At 45.2% G+C, this 26,951-nt stretch overlaps 1 protein-coding gene across 2 annotated transcripts in view; it reads right to left on the bottom strand.

Annotated features, from left to right (window-relative positions):
* The window catches only part of SLC35F3 (solute carrier family 35 member F3), a 346,640-nt gene that overhangs the window by 232,611 nt on the left and 87,078 nt on the right, over nucleotides 1-26,951 (bottom strand). The window lies entirely within an intron of this gene.

Here is a 26,951-nt window from a genome sequence, read left to right as displayed (position 1 = left end):
CAAGCAAAAGTAAATGTTATGTGACGAATGCCCATCTGCAATGATAAGGAGGAGACAGTCTTAGACAAAGGAGGCTTGAAAACAAAAGCAGAATCAGAGTACTGGGTCAAAGAGCTCATTAAAATACTAAAAATCACGCCCCTAGGTGGGGAAGAGGTATGCTAATGAAACATACATGTATGTTAATGAGATACATAGCTAAAACACAGGTATAGAGACATGCTCAGTAAAGAACTCCTTGCGTCACTCCTTTATAGCCAATTAGCAAACAAGGATGCTTATGAAGGTCTAAAATCCCTGTATAAAAGGGGCTTAGAATTAGAAATCTGGTGTGCTTGTTCTGTGAAATTATTCCGCTTGCACCTTTTATTGCTAGCAATAAATCTTCTTTATACTTTCACCCCTGGTATCTTTATTGGCCTTTGCATACCGGGCACGAACCCAGACTTGAGCTGGGGCTCAACAATGCTACCCCATGTGCTGCTGCTTCCCAGAGTGTGCAAGCATCTAGTTATACCTCTGCTTGAAGTAGACCAATGAAGATTTCACAATTCTCTGGGCAGCTTGTTCTACTGTCCTACTGTTCTTACAGTTAGGAAGTCTTTCCTTAAAATTTCATCTAAATCTGCATTACTGCAGTTAAATCCTTTGCTTAATTTCCTGCCCTCTGTGAGAGAAGTAAACAAGGTTTCTCCATCTTCTTTGTAGGGAACTATGTAATATGAAAACTGCTAACATGCCGCACTCCCCAATCTTTTCTTTCTAAGCTAAATATACTTAGTTCCTTCAGCCTTTCCTCACCTTGCTTTTGAAACTTTTTATCATCTTCACCACTTGTCTCTGGACCCTCTTCAGTTTCCCTACATTCTTCTTACAATGTGATGTCGAAAACTGGACATAGTTTATATACTTTTCTGCCTCATATCTGGGTTGCAACAAATGTTAGGCATCTAGCTGTTCAGAACAGGTACTCCTGAACCTCATGGAAGACTGTTTAAGCTCCCCAGGGCCTCTCCAGTGTAAAATGTAATTACTAAATGGATTTAGTTGCCTAACAACTTTTGTTCCACTGGAGCAGGGGATTGCTTTTGTAGAGTTAGGATTCAAAATTCTATCCACAGCCTGTTTAGATGCATGGTGTATCATGCATCTGGATCTGGTCCTACATCTCAAAACATCAAAAATAAGATTCGTACTAGATGGCTATTCATCAGTATTTGGAAAGGGACAAAGCTGACATTTTCCACCAAAAGGTCATTTGTGTTTACAAAGAGAAATCAAGAGATACAATACAAATCTGTCGTTCTGGTTGGTGAAGGTTTTTCTTGAATAATTTATCACTTTTCCAAACTGTGTGTTTTCAAATGGCTCTACCATTTTACACCAGCAAAAATACCATTATTTCATTTAACTTTCTATTCAACTCTTACTGTATCTCTGTTAAATGTCTGGGATGTGCAAATTCAAAAAATGTTACATCTAGGTGGCGAATATATAGGACATACCAAACTGAATCATAAGAGAATACTTATCCATGGTTATACCATTCTTACAAGATAACTAGTTTTAAAAAGCAGACTCCATTGCAGAAAAAGTATGCATATTTTAAAAGGAAATTATGTCCAACTCTTTTGACTATTCAGGAGTAACAAAACTGAACTGGAGTGCAGCATAATCATAGGAAGAAACCTTGGGGGAATAACACTTCCTGTTGATTCACAGCCATCCCTACTTGCTGATCCAGAACTGGTTTTGCTAAGCTCAGGAGGGCACTGAAATTAATTCTTTTTGGACATCGATGGATGGATCAGGTCATCTGAGGGTTTGCTTAAATTATGAAGAAAACCTGACGTTTTGGCTAGGCTGAGGTTAGCTAGATATAGGTAGAGTTTGCAGTTTAACATTGGTTAGTTATTGCTAATCTACCTACAACTTCTTTTCAAGTAGGGTATGTGTAGATTAATGGGGGAATCAAAGAGATCCTCCTCTAGGGAAAAAGAAATTATAAACTTGAGAATCCTACAGTCAACATTTTAAATTAATTTACCCCACAGATTGTGTGTGTGTCTACAGAACATGCACAGCTTGCAGAAATCTATGCCATCTGTGACTGCTGTATGTATTGCAGCACTGTCAGAGAGAAGACTTGATACATAATGAGGAATAAGAAGGTAATATGCATCTCAGCAGGTCAACAAATAATTACAGAATTTTCAGACAGACAATGTAGTTAATACATGGTAGATAAAAATGAGTATGGTGTTATGTGTGCAATTTTAGGCAGAGCACCCTGTAACAGATGAGGCCAAAAGACAGCAATTCACTGTAATTTTCTGGTAAATGGTATCAGTTGGGATAGAGGGAAATATTTGAATACAATATGAGAAAGCCCATAATATGGAGATTAAATATTACCAGTACTTGCCTACATATATACTGGAAAGGAGAAAAAGTACAAAATGACCAAGGTGGCTAGAAGTGAATAATAATTATTAGAAAATTATAAGCAAGACCAAGGTTTGGTCAATTTTATGGACTGGGCATTGTTTGAATCATATTTGTTTTTGTTTCACTAGGGTATTTGGCTTGGACTGGGAAGAAGTAAAATTTAGCAGCTGAACAAATTTCAGCAAGAGCTTTAAAAATTTCAGGAGAGACAAAGTAGGGGCTCAGCACATGCTGAGTGGTGAAGCAGGGTCATACTAGTGATCGTTTAGCAGATGCTTAAGTTTTCTCATGGGTCATGTAGCTCCCCAAATTAAAATTCTTTGAGATAAAAATTTATTTTCATACATTGGTTGTACAAGCCACATTGTAATAATATACCTACAATGAAAATAGTTAGGGGGCTTGGGACCCATGACTTATGAGGAGAGGCTGAGGCAGTTGGGCTTATTGAGAGTACAGAAGAGATGACTGAGGGGGGATTTAATAGCAGCTTTCAACTACCTGAAGGGGACTTCCAAAGAGGAAGGCGCTAGACTGCTCTTGGTGGTGGCACATGACAGAATAAGGAGTAACCGTCTCAATTCACAGCAACAGAAGTTGAGGTTAAATATTAGGAAAAGCTTTCTCACTAGGAAAGTAGTAAAACACTGGAACAGGTTACCCAGAGAGGTTGTGGAATCTCCATCCTTGGAGGTTTTTAAGACATGGCTAGACAAAGCCTTGGCTGGGATGATCTAGTTGGGGATAGTCCTGCTTTCAGCGGAGGGTTGGACTAGATGATTTCCTGACGGCCCTTTCAACCCAAATTTTCTATGATTCTATAAACTATAAATTACAGAACCCAAAAGTGCCTAATGCTTTTTCTCTTCTTGCAGATGCCTTCCTTGACAGAAGGTAGTACATGGATGGAATTCCTTCAAAAACCATCCCCAGCATCCTTGCCACTGACCACTCTGGCCATTATAACTGCAACTCGCTATTATGAAGAAGATCCTCTAGGCTAAGTACAGACAATCAAAAAGTCTGAAGCTGAATTGATTCAAACTTTGCAAGTTAGTTTAAACTGTATAGACCGAACTGAGAAGCAAGTGAACAGACCATGAGTGACTGGTGCCTCCTGAATCTGGAGGGGGCACCCGCAGAAGCCGCTGATGGTGGCGACCCTGTTGGGGGGGCACCAGCCCTACTGACAGCATCAGTGTCAGGGGCATGAACACCCCCGTGCACCTCCTACCAGTTGCCTATGGAACAGACATTCACTTTTGATCCCAGAAATGCAGCCACATGCCTGTGGTGGCTCAGGCCAGAAGCTGGGGGGTGCTAGAGCACACCTTCCCTTCCCTTCCCTTCTCTTTGGGAGTGGCAAGAAGGCTGGAGGGAAGCTGGGAGAAAAGCCCTCCAAGGCTTTTCCTCCTCCCTGCTTGAGCTGAGGGTTGGAAGTGTGGCCAGGCCCCAGCCAGACTGCTGAGTATGATGGGGGGGTTTAAACCCCCCCCCAGCCTGCATGAACCCCAGATGGGGTGTGCCTGGAGAGGGAGAGGTGGGGAAGCAGCCTCTGCCAGGTTTTTCCCCTGCTTCCCGCTCCAGTGGAGGGAGGAGGGGGGCATGGTGGAGGCATAGGGAGAGGGATTTAAAACCCACCTCCCCTAGCCACATGGTATCCCATCAGGTTCTGACAGGCTTTCCCCCACTCACCACGCCAGTGGAAGGGAGAGGAGGGGGGCATGGCCAGATGCGGGGCTGAGCTGGCATATTGAGGCAGAGGGGAGGGGAGGGGGCGTTAAACTCCCACACCATCCTGCATTCGACCACAGCCTTGGTCTGCCCAGCAGACCCAGCTGAGGTCCTGTGTGGGTGGGGGACATCTGGCCATGCCCTGCCACCCTCCCCATCCTCCGCTGGAGTGGCAAGTGGGGGAAAAACCTGTCAGGGGCTGCTCCACCATGCCAGGTGGACCCCTGCTGGGGTCCTGTGTGGAGAGGGGGTTTAAACTCTCCTCCCCTCTGCTTTGTTCTGCAGATCCAGCCTGGGGGCTGGCCATGCCTACCCCTCTGCTTGAGTGGGGAAATGCCTGTCAGGGGCTGATCCACTCCTGCCATGCAGAGCCCAGCGGGGGTCCACAGTCAGTTTTCCCCCCACCCCCTTCTCAGCCAGCAAGGCAAGTGAGAGTGCTCTGGCTAGGGATCAGAGAGTCAGGACCAACCCTGTTCCGCTGCAGCAGACAGCCCAGCCCAGCACAGAACTGAAAAGCATCCTGTGATGCTGGGGGCCTGTGAGTTAACTTGAACTAGGAAGGTGTCTGGGACACAAGTACCATAAACTGGTTTGACCTAAATCAGTTCAGTCTGATTTTACATCCAACTAGGTTTATCTTAAACCAGTTTTGGCCATTTTGAGAGTGGCTTAAGTGCACTGAACTTCTGTTGTGTTACAGATTTGAACTGGTTTCTGATCACTTAAACCAGTTTATGTGTAATTTCTGTCCCTAGCCCTAGTGCTGTGGCATTCTTCACTTGGCTCTCAGCTGCTTCTGACCTCAAAATTGTCAGCCTGAACAGGAGTATCCAGTACAAGTCTCATATGGCAGAGGCCAGGCTAAAAACAGAGCCACTTATCTAGTCCAATTATAGATAGTTTTACCCTTAAGCTTTCAATTTTTTTTAAATGTCCCCTGACAAATCTCCATCTTTCAGCTCTGCAAAATGAGGCAGTGGAATGGGAGAAATTTTATCTTTCTCCAGAGCATTTTGTCTGGAGGGACCAATGGCAAGGGCTCTCTGCCAGCCCCTCATGTGTACAGTTAGCATTAGTTTTACTGGTAATAAATGCAACCAAGCAATACTTTCTAGGGCAACATCATACTGTGTTTCCTTCCTTTCATATCACAATCACCATGTTACTTTTCCTTAATACTGTCATGTAAAAACCACAGTCCACACTATCTAAAAACATAATGACAAACTAAATGCATCCAACATAGCTGGCCCACTGAAGGTAAAAGCAATTCAGTTCTGGTCCTTCTATTCATCTATTTATAACCGACTGAAAACTTTACATTCAGGCACTGGTCAGAACATCCTCTCACATGGGCACTTTGCCCCAAATGTCATTACAGATATAATATATCTATAACTATATATTTATATATATAGCTATATCTCCTATATATAGAAGTCTCTGGAATAACAGAGACTTGGTAGGATATCTCACATGACTGCAGCACTGTCATGGATGGGTATAAACTGTTCAACAAGGACAGGCAGGAAGAAGAGGAGGAGGAGTTGCACTTTATGTAGAAGAGCCATATGATTGCTTAGAGCTCCTGTTTGAAGTTGGTGATAGACCTGTTGAAAGTCTCTGGGTTAGGGTCAGAGAGGAAAGCAACAAGGGTGATGTCGTGGTGGGAGTCTGCTATAAACCACCAGACCAGGAGGAAGTGGTGGCTGAGACCTTCTTTAAACAGCTAGCAGAAGATTTCCAATCACAGGCCCTGGTTCTCATGGGGTACTTCAATCACCCTGACATCTGCTGGGGGGAAATACAGGGGCAATACAGCAGAGCACAGCCAATCCAGAAAGTTTTTGGAGAGTATAGCGGACAACTGCTTGGTGCAAATGCTGAAGTAGCCAACTAGGGGCCATGCTCTTCTTGACCTGCTGCTCACAAACAGGGAAGAAATGATGGGGAATGTAGTAGTGGATGGCAACTTGGGCAGCAGTGGCCATGAGATGTTTGAATTCAGGATCCTGATGAAAGTAAGGATGGAGAGCAGGAGAGTAAGGACTATGGACTTCAGAAAAGCAGAATGACTCACTCAGGGAACACATGGGCAGGATCTCCTGGGAAGCCAGTCTGAGGAGGAGAAGAGTCCAAGAGAGCTGGCTCTACTTTAAGGAAGCCTTACTGATAGTGCAGGAACAAACCATCCTGATGTGCCAGAAGACTAGCAAGTATGGCAGAGGACCAGCTTGCCTTAGCAGGGAACTCTTCAGTAAACTAAATCACAAGAAGGAAGCTTGTAAGAAGTGAAAACAAATAACTAGGAAAGAATATAAGAGCATTGCTTGGGCATGCAGGGATAAAGTCAAGAAGGTCAAAGTGCAACTGGAGTTCCAGCTAGCAAGGGATGTGAAGGGTAATAAGAAGGGTTTCTATAAGTATGTCAGAAGTATGACAGAGGATGCAGGAAAGGCTGAAGCGCTCAATGCCTTTTTTGCCTCTCTTTTCACATGCAAGGTCCACTCCCAGACTACTGCACTGAGTGGCACAGCTTGGAAAGGAAGTGAGCAGCCCTCAGTGGTGAAAGAACAGGTTAGTGACTACTTAGGAAAGCTGGACCTGTGGAAGTCCATGGGGCCGGATGAGATGCACCCCCAAGGGTGCTGAGAGAGTTGGCTGATGTGATTACAGAGCCATTGGACATCATTTTTTAAATAATCAGGAAAGATCCCAGATGATTGGAAAAGGGCAAACATAGTAAGAAAGGGAAGAAGGAGGGTCCAGGGAACTACAGACCAGTTAACCTCACCTCAGTCCCTGGAAAAATCATAGAGCAGCCCTTAAGGAATCCATTTCTAAGCATTTGGAGAAGAAAAAGGTGATTAGGAACAGTCAGTGTGGATTCACCAGGGACAAGTCATGCCTGACCAACCTGATTTCCTTCTGAGAGGGACTGAGGGGGCAATTTGCTGCCCTGAACCCTTAGCCTGGGAAGTTTGCTGCTTCCCAAGAGCCCATATCTAAGACATCGTGGAGAAGATTCCTAAGCTCCTCCAGCCCACTGACCGCTACCCTATGCTCCTTATCCATGTGGGCACCAATGACATTGTTCGGAGCACTGCCAGCCAGGTCATTAAGTGCTACAGGGATTTGGGAGCAGGGCTAAAGGGTCTGGGGGCACAGGTGGTGTTTTCTTCAATCCTCACAGTCTCGGGCTATGGGCTGAGGAGGAAGAGGAGGATCCAGGTAGTGAACCAAAGACTGCGGTGCTGGTGTTATTGGGAAGGCTTTGGCTTCCATGATCACAGTCCACTCTTTGGTGAGAGACGCAGTGAGCTGCTGGGAAGGGATGGCCTCCACCTCTCTCCGCTGGGGAAGAGGCTATTCTTAGCTAGACTGGCTTACCTGCTCCACCGGGCTTTAAACTAATACCACTGGGGGATGGGGGGACTACCGCCACTGCTGGCCCTCTAAGCAACCCTTGCAAAGCCAGCAGGCCAAGTCACTTAAGGGAGCCCACCCCTGCCCCAGCCCTGGAACAAACTGTAGGCAAGGCAAGGCCCCCCAAAGGGACACTTGCGTGCCTGTACACAAATGCCAGGAGCTTGGGGAATAAATAGGAGGAACTTGTCTTCCTGCTTAACACAAATAACTATGATGTCATAGGGATAACGGAGACCTGGTGGGACTCCATCCATGACTGGGCCACAAGTATAGACGGCTAAACCCTGTACAGGAGGGATTGAGTGGACAAAAGGAGTGGGAGTGTAGCTCTTTATGTCAACAAGAGCTATGCGTCCCTGCAAGCCAATATTGGCGACCAGGGTGGACTGCAGACCCTCTGGTTAAAATCCGTGGGGAACATGGCACAGGGAACACAATGATGGGAGTCTACTTCAGACCTCCCACCCAAAATCAAGAGCTTGACCAGGAGTTCTCCAGGTAATTGGCTGAGGCCTCATGCTCCAGGTCCATGGTTGTCAAGGGAGACTTCAACTACCCAGACATCACATGGGAAGAGTACTCGGCCAAATCCAAGCTGTCGCAAAGCTTTTTCTCATGCATGGATGAGCTCTATAAGAAGTCTACGGGCCAACGAGAGGTAAAGCGCTGCTGGTACTGGCAACTGGGGATGACCTAATCAGTGACCTAATGATCGAAGGGAAGCTGGATGACAGCGACCACGAGCTAATCACTTTCACGATCTGCTGAAAAGCTGGCAAGTCAGTCAGCAATACAGAAGTCCTTGACTTCAGGAAAGCTGACTTTGACAATCTCAGGAGGCTTGTCAGTGAGGCCCTAAAGGACCTCAACCCCAAGGATAGGGGAGCACAGGAAGAGTGGTTGCTGCTTAAGGGAGTGATCCTAGATGCACAAGCTAAGGCTATTCCATCTCAGAGGAAAGGCAGCAAAAGGGCACAGCAGCCCCTTTGGCTTAGCAAGGAACTAATGGACCTCCTGTGTTTTAAAAGAAAGACCTACAAAGGATGGAGGATGGGATCCATCTCCAAGGAGGAATATTCAGCACTGGTCCAGACCTGCAGGGAGTGAACCAGGAAAGCCAAGACTGCGATGGAACTCCAACAAGCTACAAGTATCAAGGATAATAAAAAGTCCTTGTTTAGATATGTAGGGAGCTGGAGGAAAAGCAAGCACAACATTGGATCCCTGCTAAACCAGATGGGACAACTGACGACCAACACCCAGGAAAAAGCCAACCTACTAAATGGGTACTTTGCATCGGTCTTTCATCAGTCCCATGGGATGCCCCTGCCCATTACGGAACAGGGAGGCCCGGGTGAGGGAGATTCCTTGCCCTCCATCAATGCTGACCTTGTGAAGGAACACCTTGAGAGGCTGGACACCTTCAAGTCAGCTGGCCCTGACAGTTTACATCCCAGGGTACTCAAGGAGGTGGCTAGCATCACAGATCAGCCAATGGCACAGATCTTTGAGAATTCCTGGCACTCTGGTGAAGTGCCCAAAGATTGGAAAAAGGCCAATGTGGTGCCTATCTTCAAGAAGGGGAGGAAAGTGGATCTGGCAAACTACAGGCCCATCAGCCTGACGTCTATCCCAGGGAAGGTCTTAGAAAAGATTATCAAAGAGACCATTCTCAACAGACTGGCTGATGGCAACAACCTGAGGGATAGCCAGCACGGGTCTGTTATGGGTAGGTCTTGCTTGACCAGTCTCATTTTCTTTTATTACCAGGTGACCTATCACCTGGAAAAAGGGGAAGAGGTTGATGTCGTATATCTTGACTTTAAAAAAGCCTTCGATCTGGTATCCCATGATCACCTCTTGGCAAAACTGGCTAACGGGGGCCTCGGGTCCACCATGATCTGCTGGCTGGGAAACTGACTCTGTGGTCAGACCCAGAGGGTGGTGGTTGATGGAAGTCAATCGTCGTGGTGCCCTGTGACCAGTGGGGTCCCTCAAGGCTCTGTCCTTGGACCTGTTTTGTTCAACATCTTCATTAATGATGTAGACATTGGTATCAGAAGCGGACTGGCCAAGTTTGCTGATGATACCAAACTCTGGGGTAAAGCATCCACACCTGAGGACAGGAGGGTGATCCACACTGACCTTGATAAGTTCAGGAAATGGGCAGTTGAGAACTTGATGGTGTTTAACACCAAAAAATGTAAGGTTCTCCAGCATGGGAGGAAAAACCTGCAGCATGCTTATAGGCTTGGCAGTGCTATGCTGGCTAGCACTAAAGATAAAAGGGACTTAGGGGTCATGATTGACCACAAGATGAATATGAGCTTTCAATGTGATGCTCCTGCTAGTAAAGCGAGCAAAACACTGGGTTGCATACATAGATGCTTCTCGAGCAAATCCCAGGATGTCATTCTCCCATTGTACTCGGCCTTGGTGAGGCCGCAGCTGGAGTACTATATCTATTTTTGGGCTTCACAATTTAAAAAAGGATGTGGAGAAGCTTGAGAGAGTCCAGAAAAGAGCCATGTGCATGATCAGAGGTCAGGAAAACAGACCTTATGATGAGAGGCTGAGAGATACGGGACTCTTCAGCCTGGAAAAGCGCAGGCTCAGGGGCGATCTAGTGGCCACCTATAAGTTTATAAGGGGTGTTCACCAGGATCTGGGGGAATGTTTGTTCACTAGAGCGCCCCAAGAGATGACAAGATTGAATGGTTATAAACTCCTCCAAGACCGTTCCAGGCTGCACATAAGGAAGCACTTCTTTACTGTCTAAGCCGCCAAGGTCTGGAATAGCCTGCCATCAGAGGTGGTTCAAGCACCTACTTTAAATGCCTTCAATAGAAATTTGGATGTTTATCTTACTGGGATCCTATGACCCCAGCTGACTTTCTGCCCCTGGGGCAGGGGGCTGGACTCAATGATCTTCTGAGGTCCCTTCCAGCCCTAATGTCTATGAAATCTATGAAATATGAAATATGATGAGGTGACTGGCTCTGTGGATGCAGGGAGACTGGTGGATGTGGTCTACCTTGATTTTAGCAAGGCTTTTGATATGGTCTCTCACAGTATTCTCACAGGCAAGCTAAGGAAGTATGTGCTGGATGAATGGACTGTAAGGTGGATAGAAAACTGGCCGGAGCATTGGGCTCAGAGAGTAGTAATCAATGGCTTGCTATCTAGTTGGTAGCTGATATCAAGTGGAGTGTCCCAGGGGTTGGTCCTGGGGCCAGTTTTGTTCTTTAACAAAGAAGACTTGCTTTGTCTTCATCAATGACCTGGAAGATGGCATGGAGTGCATCCTTAGCAAGTTTGGAGATGACACCAAGCTGTGGGGAGTAGTAGATACACTGAAGGGTAGGGCGAGGATTCAGAGTGACCTAGACAAACTAGGAGGATTGGGCCAAAATGAATCTCATGAGGTTCAACAAGGACAAGTGCAAAGTCCTGTACTTAGGGCAGAACAATCCCATTCACCAGCACAGGCTGGGGGCTGACTGCTGGGCTGCAGCTTTGCAGAAAAGGACCTGGGTGTTACAGGTAGGTGTGTTGCCAGTAGGTCAAGTGAAGTGACTATATTCCCCTCTATTCATCATTCATGGGGCCCCATCTGGAGTACTGTGTTAAGTTTTGCCCCCCCCCCCAACTACAGAAGGATGTGAACAAATTGGAGAGAGTCCAGCAGAGGGCAACAAAATGGTGAAGGGGCTGGGGACATGACTAATGAGGAAAAACTGAAGGAACTGGGCTTGTTTAATATACAGAAGACAAGACTGAATGTTTGTACAGATCAGCACTTGGATTGACATAACCCTAGTTAGGGTTAGAGCCTGTAGGACTTGGTCAGTGCTAATTTTGCACTTGGATAAGGTTGAGGGGGAAGAAGACTTGCTTAAGTAAATACTTCAGTTACTCCTAGACTTTGCCCTGTGAAATTCTACCTGTGGGTAGGTGAGCACAACCAAATAACATCTGGTTCATGTTCCTCCTGCAAAATTAGCACTGACCAAAACCTGCAGGATCTAACCCTAACTAGTGTTATGTCAATCCAAGTGCTGATCTGTACAGACATTCAAGGAGGTTGATTCAGGCAAAAAATGGCCACTCCGATCTAACTTAGCAAGTGAAATAAGTTAGATTGGGAATGGGTTAGTGCAATATAGTAAATGTCCGCACACATTCACAGAGCAGCCCCAGAGCTGGGAAAACCCAACCTCTTGCCCCAGCCCTGGGAATATGCTCTTCCTACCCTACTTTCAGTCCCCTGTTCCCCCCACCATTGGAAGGACAAGTCCCGCTGTGACCCAACAACCTCCCTCCATCTCCCATGCAGACCCACAAGCCCATCTGCCTCCAATCCTGCCAAATCCTCCCCAGACTCACCAACCCCCTCCCCATGGACCGACTACCACCCCACCCCGGCCCAATGCCATCTGCTGCTCCCCCCCATCCTGAATTAGATTGCATTGCTGGTGCAGCAAACATGTGCATAGGCTAGACCCAATCTATGAACATTCAGCTTAAAGCAACCTTTGTGATCATAGATTGGGTACAGCGAATACTTGCATGTGCCCTCTGTCTGACAGACTAACGAGGATTTTTCTTTCATGTAATTTTAAAGTTGAAATTCAGCCAAAAAATATTAAAGTAAACTTTCCTAAACATAAGAACAAACTCCAGGATTTGTGATGCCTTTGTCTTTTTATATGTGTACTCTTCAAGGACTGCAGACTCTCACATCTTTCACAGGACATAGATCTGTTAGTGCCATTTGAGGGGAGAAAATGGGTGTTCATTTACACTAAAATCACCATACACCATTCTGATAGTAAGAATAGACCTTAAATTACATTAAGGCTATACTGCACTGCCTGAATGGTGCAAGGTGGATTGAGGATAAATGAGAATCATGGTCTAAGTTAGTCAAGGAATCAGGCAACCATTTCTTTAATTTAGGAGTGTCAAACTCATTTGGCTCTATGGGTTGAATATGGATTATCACCCCAGCTGCCAGCAATGGAGGAGTTAATGCCACAGATGCCAAAGCTGCTGTGTCAGTGCCAGCAGTCAAGGAATTAACACCACTCAACATCCCTTACAGCAGCTGCAGAAGCTGCTGGGTCAGAGAAATACAGGACTGGGACAGGGGTTGACTGGTGGCAGTGTTAATTCTTTCATTGGTACCTCTGGACCAGCAGTTCTAGCAGCTGCACTAAGAAGCCCTCAAGGCCAGATCGGAAGGTGGGTCCGCGGTCTAGCGTTAATTCCTTCACTGCTGGCAATCTAAGCAAGAAGCCCCATGGGTTGGATGATCCATCTCCACAGGTTGGATCTGGCCCACAGGCTGTATGTTTGACTCCTGCTTTAACAGGGTAAAACTTAACCTACGAATCAAGGCAATATCAAATGTGCAGTCCTTAAGACAGGCATACAGCCACCAGTGGAAATTTTATGGCTAAGTACAGACAGTCAAAAAGCCCAAGCCTGAAACGATTCAAGCTTTGCAGGTTAGTCTAAGCTACGTAGATTGAATCGATAAGCTAGTGAAGAGACATTCACTTTTGATTCTAGAAATGCAGCCACATGCCTGCAGTAGCCCAGGCTAGAAGCTGGGGGTGCTAGAGTACACCTGCATGATCAGCTGAAGCAGACAGCTTAAGCTAATGCTAGCCCACCCACCCTGTGAGTTGGGGTTTGTGGGGGAAGTTGTGAAGCATCCTGGGATGCTGGGGGACTGAGAGTTAACTTGAATCTGGAAGGGATTGGGGACAGAAGTTCAGTAAACCCATTTAACCTAAATCAGTTAAGTTTGATACTACATCCATCCAGATTTATCTTAAACTGATTTTGGCCAAGTTTATATGCACTGAACCTCTGGTGTGTTACAGATTTGAACTAGCTTCCAATCCTTTATGCTGGTTTATGTAATTTCTGTCCCACTACTCTAACACTAGAGATTTTGTTTGGAATACAAAATGTGGTTGAGTGTAGGTCAGTATTAGCTATTATGTTTTAATTAGCAATGGTCTAACCTCAAGCTTTTCCGAGGTTGACCTTGAGCTAGTGGGTAAAAAATGAGAGCAAGGAGCAACAAAGGATAATTTATTAATTCCATTGCATCAGGGGTCTCAAACTCATTGGGCCCCAGGGGCTGGATGAGTAGTGTAGGACAGGCCCATCGGCCAGATCAGGTTCAGAGGCCCCCATGTACTGGATTCAGTACATGTGGTGCCCACTTTAACCCATTTGGCTGGGGACACAGAGGGGAGAAGTCCAGCATTATGGGTGTTTGGCTACCACCACAGGAACAAGTCATGGTGCTGAACTTCTTCCTGCAGTGCTGCTAGGGCTCCAGCACCACTGCTTTTGCTTAGGTGCTTGGCAGCCAAGTATGTGCTAGAGTCCCAGCAGCACCATGGCTTGTTCCCATGGTGACAGTCAAGTGCCCAGGTGAGCTCCACAGTGCTGGAACGCCAAGAATACTGTGGAAAGAAGCTGTATATCAGTCACTTGGCTGCTGCCATGAAACAAGCTGTGGTGCCAGGCTTGTTCTCACAGTGGTCCTAGGGCTCCAGCACTGTGGCTGTCACTTGGACACTTGGCTGCCACTGCAAAAAGTTCCTTCTATCCCAGGGCAGGGCAAAGTCTGTGGGAAAGATGATCCAGTTCTATGGGTCAGATTTGGTCCACAAGCTATATGTTTGACACCCTTGCATTGCATTGTGTTTACACATCTTGTTCCTAGGATTTTTCCATAGCAAATTTACATTACAGTTCAATTTACCATATTTACTCAAAAAAGATGAGGTCCCCCCACCCCGCAATTGATATGGGGAAAGAAGCTCCTTATTTTATAGTTGCATACAAGGAAATCTCACTAAATAGATTTCCTATCATTAAACTGTTGCCAAAAGTAGTATGTGCTGAGTAAGGGAAACAAACTATAAAGTTGATTAAATACAGCCAGCCCTCAGCATGGGCATGGGGCAGACATGCTGGTGGGAACCTCCTCTCCCCCTCCCCCCCCACACATATTTAGCATCTTTGTTTTACCAAAATTTCATATTAAACACAACTACATATCTAAAAACACCCAAATGCATATATGCAGGGATGTAGGTTGTAGCCGTGTTGGTCTAAGGACATAGGCAGACAAGATTCCTTGGGTGAATCTGGTATCTTTTATTAGACCAACCCAAATGGTTGGAGAATAGTTATTAAGCAAGCTTTCGGGTTCAAAAACCCTTTGTCAGGCTAAGGAAGTTTCAGCAGTTGGTGTGTGCTCTTCCTGGATGGGATGAAAAGTAAAGAAGCCAGCGGCTGGGCTGGTATGCATACAAGACAGGTAGTCAGTGAAAATGTAGATTGAGGAGTCAATGGGTGAGAGACAGGCAGGGGGAGGAAGGGGGGGAAAGTGGAGAGATACTTGGGGAGTCAGATGTCAGGCAGGATATAATGTGTCATAAATCCAATGTCTATATTTAGTCCATGATTTTTAGTATCCAGGATGTTGATGAAGTGGAGTTCATGGGCTCGTCTCTGGGAAGTGTTGTATAAGTTTCCTTTGAGGATCAGGACTGAGAGATTGGAGAGAGGGCGGTGTTCTTGTGAGAAATGTGCCCCCACAGGTAATTGGGTATTTCTGTCTTTGATGGATTTCCGGTCTGCGTTCATTCTGGTGCGCAGTTGTTGTTTGGTCTCTCCTACGTATTTTCCATAAGGGCATTTGGTGCATTGGATGAGATATATTACATTTCTGGAGGTACAGCTGTAAGATCCAGGAATGCCGATGGCTCTGTTGTGGGGTGTAGCAATAGTGGGGGTGGTGGAGATGTGTTGGCAGGCTTTGCATTTCTTGTCATGGCACAGTCTGGATCCTTTTGGTGTGTTCTGGGCTTGAGGAAGTTTGCTTCTGGTGATGAGGTTAGTGAGGTTCGGTGCTTGTTTGAAGGCTAGGATGGGTGGCTCTGGGAAGATCTTTTTAAGAATAGGGTCTCTTTCTAGTATGGGTTGCAATTGTTTGAGGATTTTCCGTACAGGTTCAAGGGAGGGGTGATATGTCATAACCAGCAGTGTGCGATTTGTGGGGGGTTTTCTTCTGTACTGCAGCAGTTCTTCACGTAGTATCCGGGTGGCTCTTTCAAACGTGATCTCTCTCTCTGGATGAGTGTCCTTGTTGGGTGAAAGCCTTTTTAAGATTGGTGAGGTGGCAATCCTAGGTGTTCTCTTCGGTACAAATGCGGTGGTATCTGAGGGCTTGGCTGTACATCACAGCTTTTTTGGTGTGTTTAGGGTGGTTGCTGGTTCTGTACAGATATGTATGTTGGTCTGTGGGTTTCTTGTATAACGTGGTCTGTATGTTATCATTCTGGATACTGATCATCATGTCTAAAAAGGAGATGTTGGTGCTGGGGTATTCTAGAGAAAGTCGGATGGAGGGATGGTGATTTATGAATTTCTGGTGGAAATCAATCAGAGATTGTAGGTTTTCAGTCCAAATGATGAAGACGTCATCAATATATCTTAAGTATAGCAAGGGTTTGGTGGTGCTGTTCTTGAGGAAGTCGTCTTCCAGGTGGCTCATAAAAAGGTTGGCATACTGTGGGGCCATTTTAGTGCCCATAGCTGTTCCCATCATCTGGAGAAAGTGTTGATTATTAAAAGTGAAATTGTTGAGTGTGAGGATGAAGTGTACAAGGTCAGTAATATCTTTGGGTCTGTATTCTGAGTTGTAATCTTGTTCCTGTAGATATGTAAGGCAGGCTTGGATGCCATCCTGGTATGGGATGTTGGTATATAGGCTGGTAACGTCCATGGTGGCTAAGAGTGTGTTGCTGGGAAGGTGGTCTATGTTTTTAAGTTTCCGTACAAAGTCTGTAGTGTCTTGTACAAAACTTGCTCTGTGGGTGACAAGCGGTTTTAGGATTGATTCAACAAAACCTGATATTTCTTCAGTTAGGGTCCCATGGTTGGATATCATAGGTCTGCCAGGGTTCCCTTGTTTGTGGATTTTAGGGAACATGTAAAAAGTCCCTGGGTTAGGTAGTGGGGGGATCAAGGTCTGTATTTTTTCTTGTAGTCTTGATGGAAATGATTTGATGGTATTGTTGAGTATTTTGGTGAAAAGGGGAGTAGGATCTTCTTGTAGTTCTTTGTAGTAGGTGGTGCCAGAGAGCTGTCTCTTGGCTTCCTTTATGTAGTCTTCATGGTTTAGGATGACTATGGCTCCTCCTTTATCTGCTGGTTTTATTACTATTTGGTGGTTACATCTTAGAGATTCTATGGCCTTTTTCTCTGGTAGAGAGAGGTTGTTATGGTGGCGTGTGTTGCTGATTATTTCATTGTTCATTCTTTCCCTGAAGCAGTCAATGTAGCGGTCAAGATTAGAGTTTCATCCACTGTGAGGTGTCCAATCTGATGTTTTTGGGGGCTTTTTGGCGTTGATCTTTTCCTGAATGTTGTCAGAGGATGAGTTGTTTTTGGGAGTGGGCTCAGTTTGGTCGTGGAAATATTCCTTGAGGCGCAGGCGTTGGAAGAATTCTTCTAGTTCTCCACATTGAAGTATTTTATTAGGGTATCTTTCTGGACAGAAATTTAGGCCTTTGGAAAGGACAGATTTTTCAGTTTTGGTAAGTGTGTGTGTGGAGAAATTGATAATATTTGTGGGTTGGTTGCTGCTTTCAGTTTTATCAAGTCTGAGGTTGGAATGTTGTAAGGTGTTGGTGTCATTCCTCTGATGGTTGTTTTGTGGCTGGAGAGCTTGTTCTTGGAGTAGTTTGTTCCATTTCTTCTTTTTATGTAGGATGAATGTTGTAGAAAGTTTTTCATAGTCTCTTTGTATCCATTGTATATTGTTAGGGAAGATGATTGGATTTCTGTCTTTTAAGTTGTTGTAGTATATGGTGATTTCCTTCCTGAGTTGGTCTCTTTTGGAGTAGAGTAGGTGAAGTAGATGATTTCTAATTTTCTCCTAAGTTCTTTTGCATAGCTGTGAAGCATATTTGGAGTTGTGTGTAGTACTCAGAGGATTGTGGATGTTTAGTCCTCGGGGAACAAAGTTATGTTTCTTGCAAAGGCTTAGAAAATATATGTTGCTGTTGAGTTTGGCTTCTTTCTTTTTCATGTTGTACAGTTTCCAATTCAGACGGCTGAATTCTATATCTTCCACGTTGCAGGGGTGTAGGTTGTAGCTGTGTTGGTCTAAGGACATAGGCAGACAAGGTTCCTTGGGTGAATCTGGTATCTTTTATTAGACCAACCCAAATGGTTGGAGAATAGTTATTAAGCAAGCTTTTGGGTTCAAAAACCCTTTGTCAGACTAAGGAAGTTTCAGCAGTTGGTGTGTGCTCTTTCTGGATGGGATGAAAAGTAAAGAAGCCAGCAGCTGGGTTGGTATGCATACAAGACAGGTAGTCAGTGAAAATGTAGATTGAGGAGTCAATGGGTGAGAGACAGGCAGGGGGGGGCGGGGGGGAGAGAGAAGGGGGATGAAAGTGGAGAGATACCTGGGGAGTCGGATGTCAGGCAGGTTATAATGTGTCATAAATCCAATGTCTATATTTAGTCCATGATTTTTAGAATCCAGGATGTTGATGAAGTGGAGTTCATAGGCTTGTCTCTGGGAAGTGTTTTGTAAGTTTCCTTTGAGGATCAGGACTGAGAGATTGGAGAGAGAGTGCTTTTCTTGTGAGAAATGTGCCCCCACAGGTCACAAATGTGTCACCCAACAAGGACACTCATCCAGAGAGATAGATCTCACGTTTGAAAGAGCCACCCGGATACCACGTGAAGAACTGCTGCAGTACAGAAGAAAACCCCCCACAAATTGCACACCGCTGGTTATGACATATCACCCCTCCCTTGAACCTGTACGGAAAATCCTCAAACAACTGCAACTCATAATAGAAAGAGACCCTATTCTTAAAAAGATCTTCCCAGAGCCACCCATCCTAGCCTTCAAACAAGCACCGAACCTCGCCAACCTCATCACCAGAAGCAAACTTCCTCAAGCCCAGAACACACCAAAAGGATCCAGACTGTGCCATGACAAGAAATGCAAAGCCTGCCAACACATCTCCACCACTTCCACAATTACTACACCCCACAACAGAGCCATCGGCATTCCTGGATCTTACAGCTGTACCTCCAGAAATGTAATATATCTCATCCAATGCACCAAATGCCCTGATGGAAAATACGTAGGAGAGACCAAACAACAACTGCGCACCAGAATGAACGCAGACCGGAAATCCATCAAAGACAGAAATACCCAATTACCTGTGGGGGCATATTTCTCACAAGAACACCGCCCTCTCTCCAATCTCTCAGTCCTGATCTTCAAAGGAAACTTATACAACACTTCCCAGAGATGAGCCTATGAACTCCACTTCATCAACATCCTGGATACTAAAAATCATGGACTAAATATAGACATTGGATTTATGACACATTATAACCTGCCTGACATCTGACTCCCCAGGTATCTCTCCACTTTCATCCCCCTTCTCTCTTCCCCCCCCACCCCACCTCACCTCTCTTACCCATTGACTACTCAATTTATATTTTAACTGACTACCTGTCTTGTATGCATACCAGCCCAGCTGCTGGCTTCTTTACTTTTCATCCCATCCAGGAAGAGCACACACCAACTGCTGAAACTTCCTTAGCCTGACGAAGGGTTTTTGAACCCAAAAGCTTGCTTAATAACTATTCTCCAACCATTTGGGTTGGTCTAATAAAAGATATCAGATTCACCCAAGGAACCTTGTCTGCCAACTGCATGTATTAAACTCTTAAACGATATACACCAACTTCCCACAAAAAAGAAACTCCTTACAGAACTCTTTCTTCATATAGAACTTCTGAAAAACTATTAACTCAGTAAAGACCTACAACTGTCTTCCCCACCCACCAGACCTCTCTGTTGGTCCAGTGAAACAAGTGTGTTTCGTCTTTTTTCCCCCACTTTTTCTCCACCTCTTCTTCTCCAGTCTCTTCCTTATCCTGATAGATGTAGTCTTTTGGTTCGTGCAGCCCCAGCTTCTGGCATTTTCTTTTAGTGAAAGCCAGCCCCTTAACACAGAAGTTTCTCATTTTCCATAAATTAGTTTTAACACATGCTAATAAAGTCCTTAATAATATTTCCTCTGGTCCCTTTAGTATGAGTCCATATAGTAACATCTCCTGCGCTAACAACAGGTTTATTTTGGAAAACAGCGGAACTTTTCCCACACTCCCTTGGCATATGGAACCAAAACACATCCCACTATTTCTTCTTCATGTTGCTCACTTCTCCCCTGGGTGCTCTGATGAGCTTGTCAAGCTCCATCTGGGTTGCACCACTTTCATTGGCAAAATATTTCTTACAACCATTGAGGCTAGGTCAGCATGTTTGACTTTTAGTTGTTTACTTGCCACCACTCCCTACACCTCATAGATGACTGGTAGGGGGGGCATGGGGTGGGGTTGGCTGGGGGGGAGGGCACGTGCCCCCTAGACAGGACTGTCCCCAATGGTGGTGTCTGCAGGTGCTCACCAGCTCCACCCCCACTGCTGAAGCCATCTGTGGATACCCTCCTAGACTCAGGAGGCACCTGTCACCCATGCTACACCTGCTTCACTTGTCCTTCTATTAAGTTTCCCACCAATGCCATCCTGTCTCTCTCCCTGCCTGCTTTCATCAATTTCTTATAATAATTGTTCAAAGAGCAATACATGTCCTCAACTGACAGGATGGGGTCAGAGGAGGGGCAGACTGAAGTGCTTTGGAGCAGAATACAAGCGGGTCATGGGGAAAGGGACTTAACGGTGGGGGTTGACTATAGACCACCCAACCAAGTGGAAGAGCTGGACTGGGAATTCTCGGGTCAGCCTGCAGAGGCAGTTAAGTCAAGGGATGTGGTTGTCATGGGTGATCTAAACTACCGGGACATTTGCTGGGAGGAGCAGTCAGCCAGGTCTGACCACTCACATAGGTTCCTTGCTGAGATCCAATACCTCCAGCTAACCCAGGAGGTGCACAGTCCCACCAGGCGAAATGCCCTGCTGGACCTGGTCCTGGCCACAGGTGATGACCTGGTGAGGGGACTCCAGGTTCTCGACCACCTGGGAAATAGTGATCATCACCTACTGAAATTCACCATCCAGCGCAGGGTGTCAAGGGCCCGCAGCAAGGCAGTAGCCCTTGACTTCAGGAGGGCTGACTTCAACGAGTTGAGGAGATTGGTAGGAGAGGCATTGCAGTCCCGGAGAGTAGGGGAACTAGGTGTCCAAGACGAGTGGTTGTTCCTTAAGGAGACGATCCTCTGAGCCCAAGGGGTGACAGTCCCAACGCGAGTCAAAGTGGGCAAGAGTGCTCAAAAGCCCCCTTGGCTCACCAAAGGCATTCAGGAACACCTGAAAGCCAAAAAGAAGGCATACATCCAGTGGAAGGGAGGGGCTATCACCTAACAGGATTATACCTCCATCACTTGAGTCTGTAGGGAGGCTGTTAAGAAGGCTAAAACAGAGACAGAACTAGGGCTAGCAACAAGGATCAAGGACAACAAAAAGTCCTTTTTTAAATACGTAGGGATTAAAAATAAGGCACCAGGCAATGTGGGGCGCCTGCAGGATACGCTTGGCAATCTGGTAGTTGCACCAGATGAAAAAGCAGACCTTTTTAACAAATTTTTTGCCTCCATTTTTCTGAGCAGGGACTGGGACATCTCCCCCACCAGGATTCAGGACAGACTCAGGAGAAACTCCGCCAGGCCTATGGTCAGGGAGGACTGAGTTAGGGAACTTCTGGAGGGGCTGGGCATGTTCAAATCAGCAGGTCCAGAAGCTCTCCACCCCAGGGTGCTGAGGGAATTGGCAGGGTTCATTGCAGGGCCTCTGGCACAGCTTTACGAGCGCTTGTGGTGTTTTGGCCAGGTGCCAGAAGACTGAAAAAGAAGGCCAATGTGATTCCCGTTTTCAAAAAAACGGAGGAGGGAGGACCCAGGCAACTATAGGCCCGTTAGTCTTACTTCAGTCCTGGGGAAGCTGTTTTGGCATTCCAGAAGAACATACATTTCCCCTGTACTTTTACTATCTGCCATCACATCAATGGGAATACAATTCCCATATGTAGAATAATCAGCAATAGCACAGCCCTAACTGCCACCACTTTTCTAGCACAGGACAATGTCCTTCTGAACGATAACCAAAATATTTGCTATCCTTGCCATCCCCTTTTCCCATGCTATATTACCTTTCCCCTCAGCATCTATCAGGATCCCTAGCACTCTCATTTCTCTCTCTCTTTTTGAAGTCCCAACCTCTCCAAGTCCCTCCAGTTCCCCACTCCCATTATGGTGCTTTTCAATCTGCTTAGCCCCCATTGCTTTTCTGTACTCTGATGTATGCTTTAGCATCCTTTCCATCAAAAGTCTATCTCTACCTAAATACATTTATACCATCCATGTAAAATACACGTTTTCTCTATCCCCCCATTCCAGTATCTTTACTTTGCTTATGACCTTGTCTTTTCTTATTCTTTGTGGTAACACTTTCATGCCACACCCTGGCCACATTTGTCTCACCCCTGTATGGATTTCAAAAGCCCCACTTAGATGCCCATTAATTTGGACCTGACTTGCCACTCCTCTATAAAATAACCATATCCAATGCATAAATTTCTCTGCCAATGCCAATACTATAATAATTTATATCTGTGGTGCTACAGTTAAGCTGTTATTCAACTTGGTAACTCTGATGTTTCAAGACTTTAAAATGTAACTAATAAGTTTTAGTTACCATAACATTAATAATAAAAATATATTGCCATATTTACTCAAAACTAAGATAAGGTTTTTTTTCCACCATTCAGCATGTGATATGTGGTATGGGACAGGCTGCTTGCCTCCCAACCACTGCTTTTCCTGTAGCAGTGGTAGGGAAGATGGATTTAAGAGGCCTCTCCAATAACTAGATTCTAGACATGAAAATCAAAATAAATTTATAATCTTCCATGCCTAAAATCTAATAATTAGGGGGTGGGGAAGGTCATATTAAACTTAAATCATGTTAGATTCAGGTAAATATGATATTCCATGTTTAATTTATTGCTGAGGGAAGAAAGCAGCTCAGTTAACTTTGATATGCACTTATTTGCAGATAAATTTTTCTCTGACCAAATAGCTCCCTAAAAACATATTAATGCAAATTCAAAATTATTCCTTGTAGTTTTGGCCTAGTTTAATGTCGTTTAGGAGATAACTGACACTTTAGTGAAGTAATTATACTTCACTAGCCGTCTCAAATTGACTGCTTTGTCAATACAAAACAATCAATGTTAAGTCTGGACAATCACGTTTTCTCATTAATGCAATGGATTATCACATGCATATAAAGCTGATAGATGAGAAGTCAGGTATAATTTTACAGAAAAAAAACAAACAAAAGAATTGATGCTAAATCATCCCTATCTGCTTCACAAGCTGATTTACATTTAAAATGTGAGAATGTGGGAGGGAAGCAGGGAGGAAAGACATCTCTTTTTAAGACATCTCTTCTAGAAACTAGATCTCCACAGACTCCTGTTAACATACTGCTTCTGAGCAGTTAGCATTGCTTGGCTTTTTGTTTGATTGGGCCTTTTTTGGTTTAGTTTAGTTTTTTTTTTAAATCTACACCTCAGCGATACCGTCATTCTACTCCCTAGGAAATGCCTATGGCACTTCCTGGGGTGGGGAGAAATATAGCATATAGGTAAGGAGTAAGCCTAAAGTATTTGGTAACATAGTTTCAAGAGCTAGAGTTCTCTTCAGCCTGGTTATTAAAATTATCCTTAAAATAGACCAGCACCCAAGGTTTAAGCCAAAATACTATTAAATATATTTTTTTCATTTACCATAGATTCATATGAAGAGGAAGTTTTTCCAAGTCTTCTCTTTCTCTATAGGTCTCTCTCAGAGCTCTATTCTTAGGTGTCTCCTTTTCTCTCTTGGCACATTTATCCCTGGGTCTTCTCATGTTTTTGACTGTCATCTTTACTGAAGATAATTCCAAAACTTCCTCTACTCTAGACCGCTCTGCTCCCATCCAGATTAAATTCCCAACCTGTTTTACTGACATTTCTACAGTGTTTTTCAGCCAACTGACTGTGGCCACATAAGTAGTCATGAGTGTATCTCCACAACCCTCGGTCTTTAAGGAACCTTCAGGCTAGGCAACATAATATTTTAACTTCTGGGCTTCCCATCCCCTAAATGGAACCCAGAACCTATGCTTATGGAATTATCTTCTTCTTTGACAACACCTCTTAGTCAAGGATGATTATCTTCCAAGATTGTCTTATCTGTGTGTCCAAAAATGGCTAAGACCTATCTGAGATTGACAGACTCTACTGAAACTCAGACATGTTTCCATGTGGGGTGGGTGGCACAGGGTTCTTGATTTGTTGGTCCACAACACTTGGTTTCTGCCACTCCCACTCTTTCATCTCCTGTTGTTATGAGGTTTCAAAGTGCAACAATCCTTCCAGCAGACTCCTTCTCCATTTGGGGCAGTCCTGAGTGTTAGGTTCCCATGGTTGACATCAATGTTGCATTTTTTTTAGATGTCCCTAAAGCACTTTCTCTGCCCTACTCTTGAGCATATGCCTTGGCTGAGCTGGGAGAATGAAACTTGCTTTAGGATTCTGCAGTTGGACATCTGAATGGCATGGCCAGCTCAACAAAGTTGATTTTGGATGATCATTTCCTCAGTAGTCATGGTGTTTGCTTGCAGAAGGACACTAGTGCTGTGTGAGGCTTCGGATCCGGAGAAGCTTTGGATGCTTTGGGGTCTGAAGCAGCAGATCCAGGGCAAAGCACTGGCCTTGTTTGGCTTCCTGAAGTGGTTTAGAGCTTCCAAAGCACTTCAGAGCCACCTCGGAGATCCGGCCATAGGGTATAATGGAGAAACAATAAAATATCTATAACTTTGTTGTTTTTTGTCCAATTTGGATGAAATTAAATTTTCAGAAATGGTAAACTCTGCAGAGAGGATGAAGCCTGCCAAGTTTCAAGAAGATCGGTGCAGGGGTTTGGGGGAAACTGTACCCCAAATTCTTGAAAGCAAAACTCATGTCATATCTAGGCGTTACAACATACCAGGGTGAAAACTGCAGGAGTGATAGTTCCTACTGAGGCCACAAAGCCTGCCAAGTTTCAATAAGATTGGTGCAGGGGTTTGGGGGGAAACTGCCCTTCAAGCTGCAGACAAGCAAAACTCGTGACATGGGTACTTGTGGGACTGACTGTCTCTGGCTTGGGGTGTGGGAGACACTGCTGCAGGCCTGGCTGCTAAGCTACTATGTTACCAGTTACCAATCAATCATGATTCACTCAGGACCAGGGACTCGGGGACCAGCTCAATACACAGGACCTAGCTACTACATAACGGCTTAACGAGCATCTATTAGCACCTACAAAACCAGGCTAAGGAGAGGAAAGACTCAATACAGACAATCAACCGCCCCAAGACAGACAGTCTTGGCATCAGTTTTGTCTGTCAGCAGCTAGGGGTGCAGGGCCCCAGAACCCCCCCTGCACCGATCTCCTCGACAGCTGGCAGGCATCAAAGCAGGGGCCACCATCCCTGCAGCTGTCACCCTGCTGCGCCTCAGCATGCAGTGTCATCTATGGCACGAGTTTTGCTTGTCCACAGCTTGAGGGGCAGTTCCCCCCAAACCCCTGCATCTATCTCCTTGAAACTTGGCAGGCTTTGTGGTCTTAGTAAGAGCTACCACCCCTGTAGGTTTCACCCCGCTGTGATATAACATACAGCCGTGACATGAGTTTGGCTTTCAAGAATTTGGGGTATAGTTCCTCCCAAACCCCTGCACCGATCTTCTTAAAACTTGGCAGGTTTCATATTCTCAGGAGATGCTACCAACTCTGCAAGTTTAATCTAAATTGGACAAGAAACAACAAAGTTGTAGATATTTCATTGATTCCCTATTATACCCTATGGCCGGATCTCCGAGGTGGCTCCAAAGCTTCAGAATCGCTTCAGCCGGATCGAGGCAGAAACCCAGTCTGGAGCTCCAGATTGGATCACAGCCACTGAAGCAGCTGGATCCGAAGCCGGATCGGATCACTGCCGACTCGCACAGGCCTAGAAGACACTAATGTTGGTGCATTCGTCTTCCCGCTGGATTCAGAAGATCTGCAGGCAGCATTGACAGTACTTCTACAACACCTTTAGATGTCTCCTGTATGTTGTCCATGTCTCAGCTCCATACAGCAAGGTTGGGAATTATGACTGCTTGATAAACTATGAGCTTGGTTTTGGATCTGAAGTTGTGATCTTCAAACACCTGTTTCTTCAGACATCCAAAAGCTGTATTTGCAGGGATGTTGGATTTCTTTGTTGATGTCAGCTTTCTGTGAGAGATAGCTTCCAAGGTACAGGAAACACTCAATGTTCTCCAGAGTCTTACCCTGCAACTGGATTACCAGAGCTGGGGACTGTTCATCAGGAGCTTGTTGGTGGGGGACTTTAGTCTTCTGAATGTTAAGCGTCAGCCCCATTTTCTTGTATACCTCGATAAAGATGTTGATGATTGCCTGAAGGTCTGCTTCCAAATGAGCACCCGCTACAGCATCATCAGCAAAGTGGAGCTCAGTGATGGAGGTCAGGGTGGTCTTGGCTTTGGCTCAGTCGGCTGAAGTTAAACAGCTTCTCACCCATTCAGTAGTTTAGTTACACTCTGGCTGGAAGCTTGTTGGTGGTCAGATGTAGCATTGTGGTAAGAATATTGAGAAGAGCATTGGAGCAATGATGCAGCCTTGCTTAACTCCCATTTTAATCTCAAAGGGATCTGTGAGAGATCCATTTCTGAGAACCACCACTTGCATATCATCATGGAGCAGAGGAGAATGGTGACAAATTTTGGTGGGCATCCATATTTCTGAAGGATCCTCTACAACAATTCTCAGCTTACAGAGTTGAAAGCTTTTGTGAGGTCAAATAAGGCCATGTAGAGAGGCTTATGTTGTTTCTGGAATTTCTTCTGCAGCTGGCAAGCTGTGGAGATCATGTCAGTTGTGCCTCTTAACGTCCTAAACCCACACTGAGATTCTGGGAGGAGTTCTTCAGCAAGTGGATGGAGACCATTCAGGAGGGTTCTCACAATGATCTTTCCTGTAGTGGACAGCAAGGTAATCTCCCTGTAGTTTCAACAGTCAGACTTGTCTTTCCTTTCTTGAAAATTGTCACAATCATGGTGTTCCTGAGGTCATCTGGGATTTCCTCATTATTCTAGAACCTTAAGATGAGGGCATGAAGCTGTCATTTGAGCTCCTCTCCTCCCTGTTTGGAGATTTCCA

Source organism: Alligator mississippiensis, chromosome 1 (assembly GCF_030867095.1).
Source record: "Alligator mississippiensis isolate rAllMis1 chromosome 1, rAllMis1, whole genome shotgun sequence".
Lineage (NCBI taxonomy): Eukaryota > Metazoa > Chordata > Crocodylia > Alligatoridae > Alligator > Alligator mississippiensis.
Note: the sequence above shows the minus strand (reverse complement) of the source record. Positions and strands in the feature narration are given on the sequence as shown.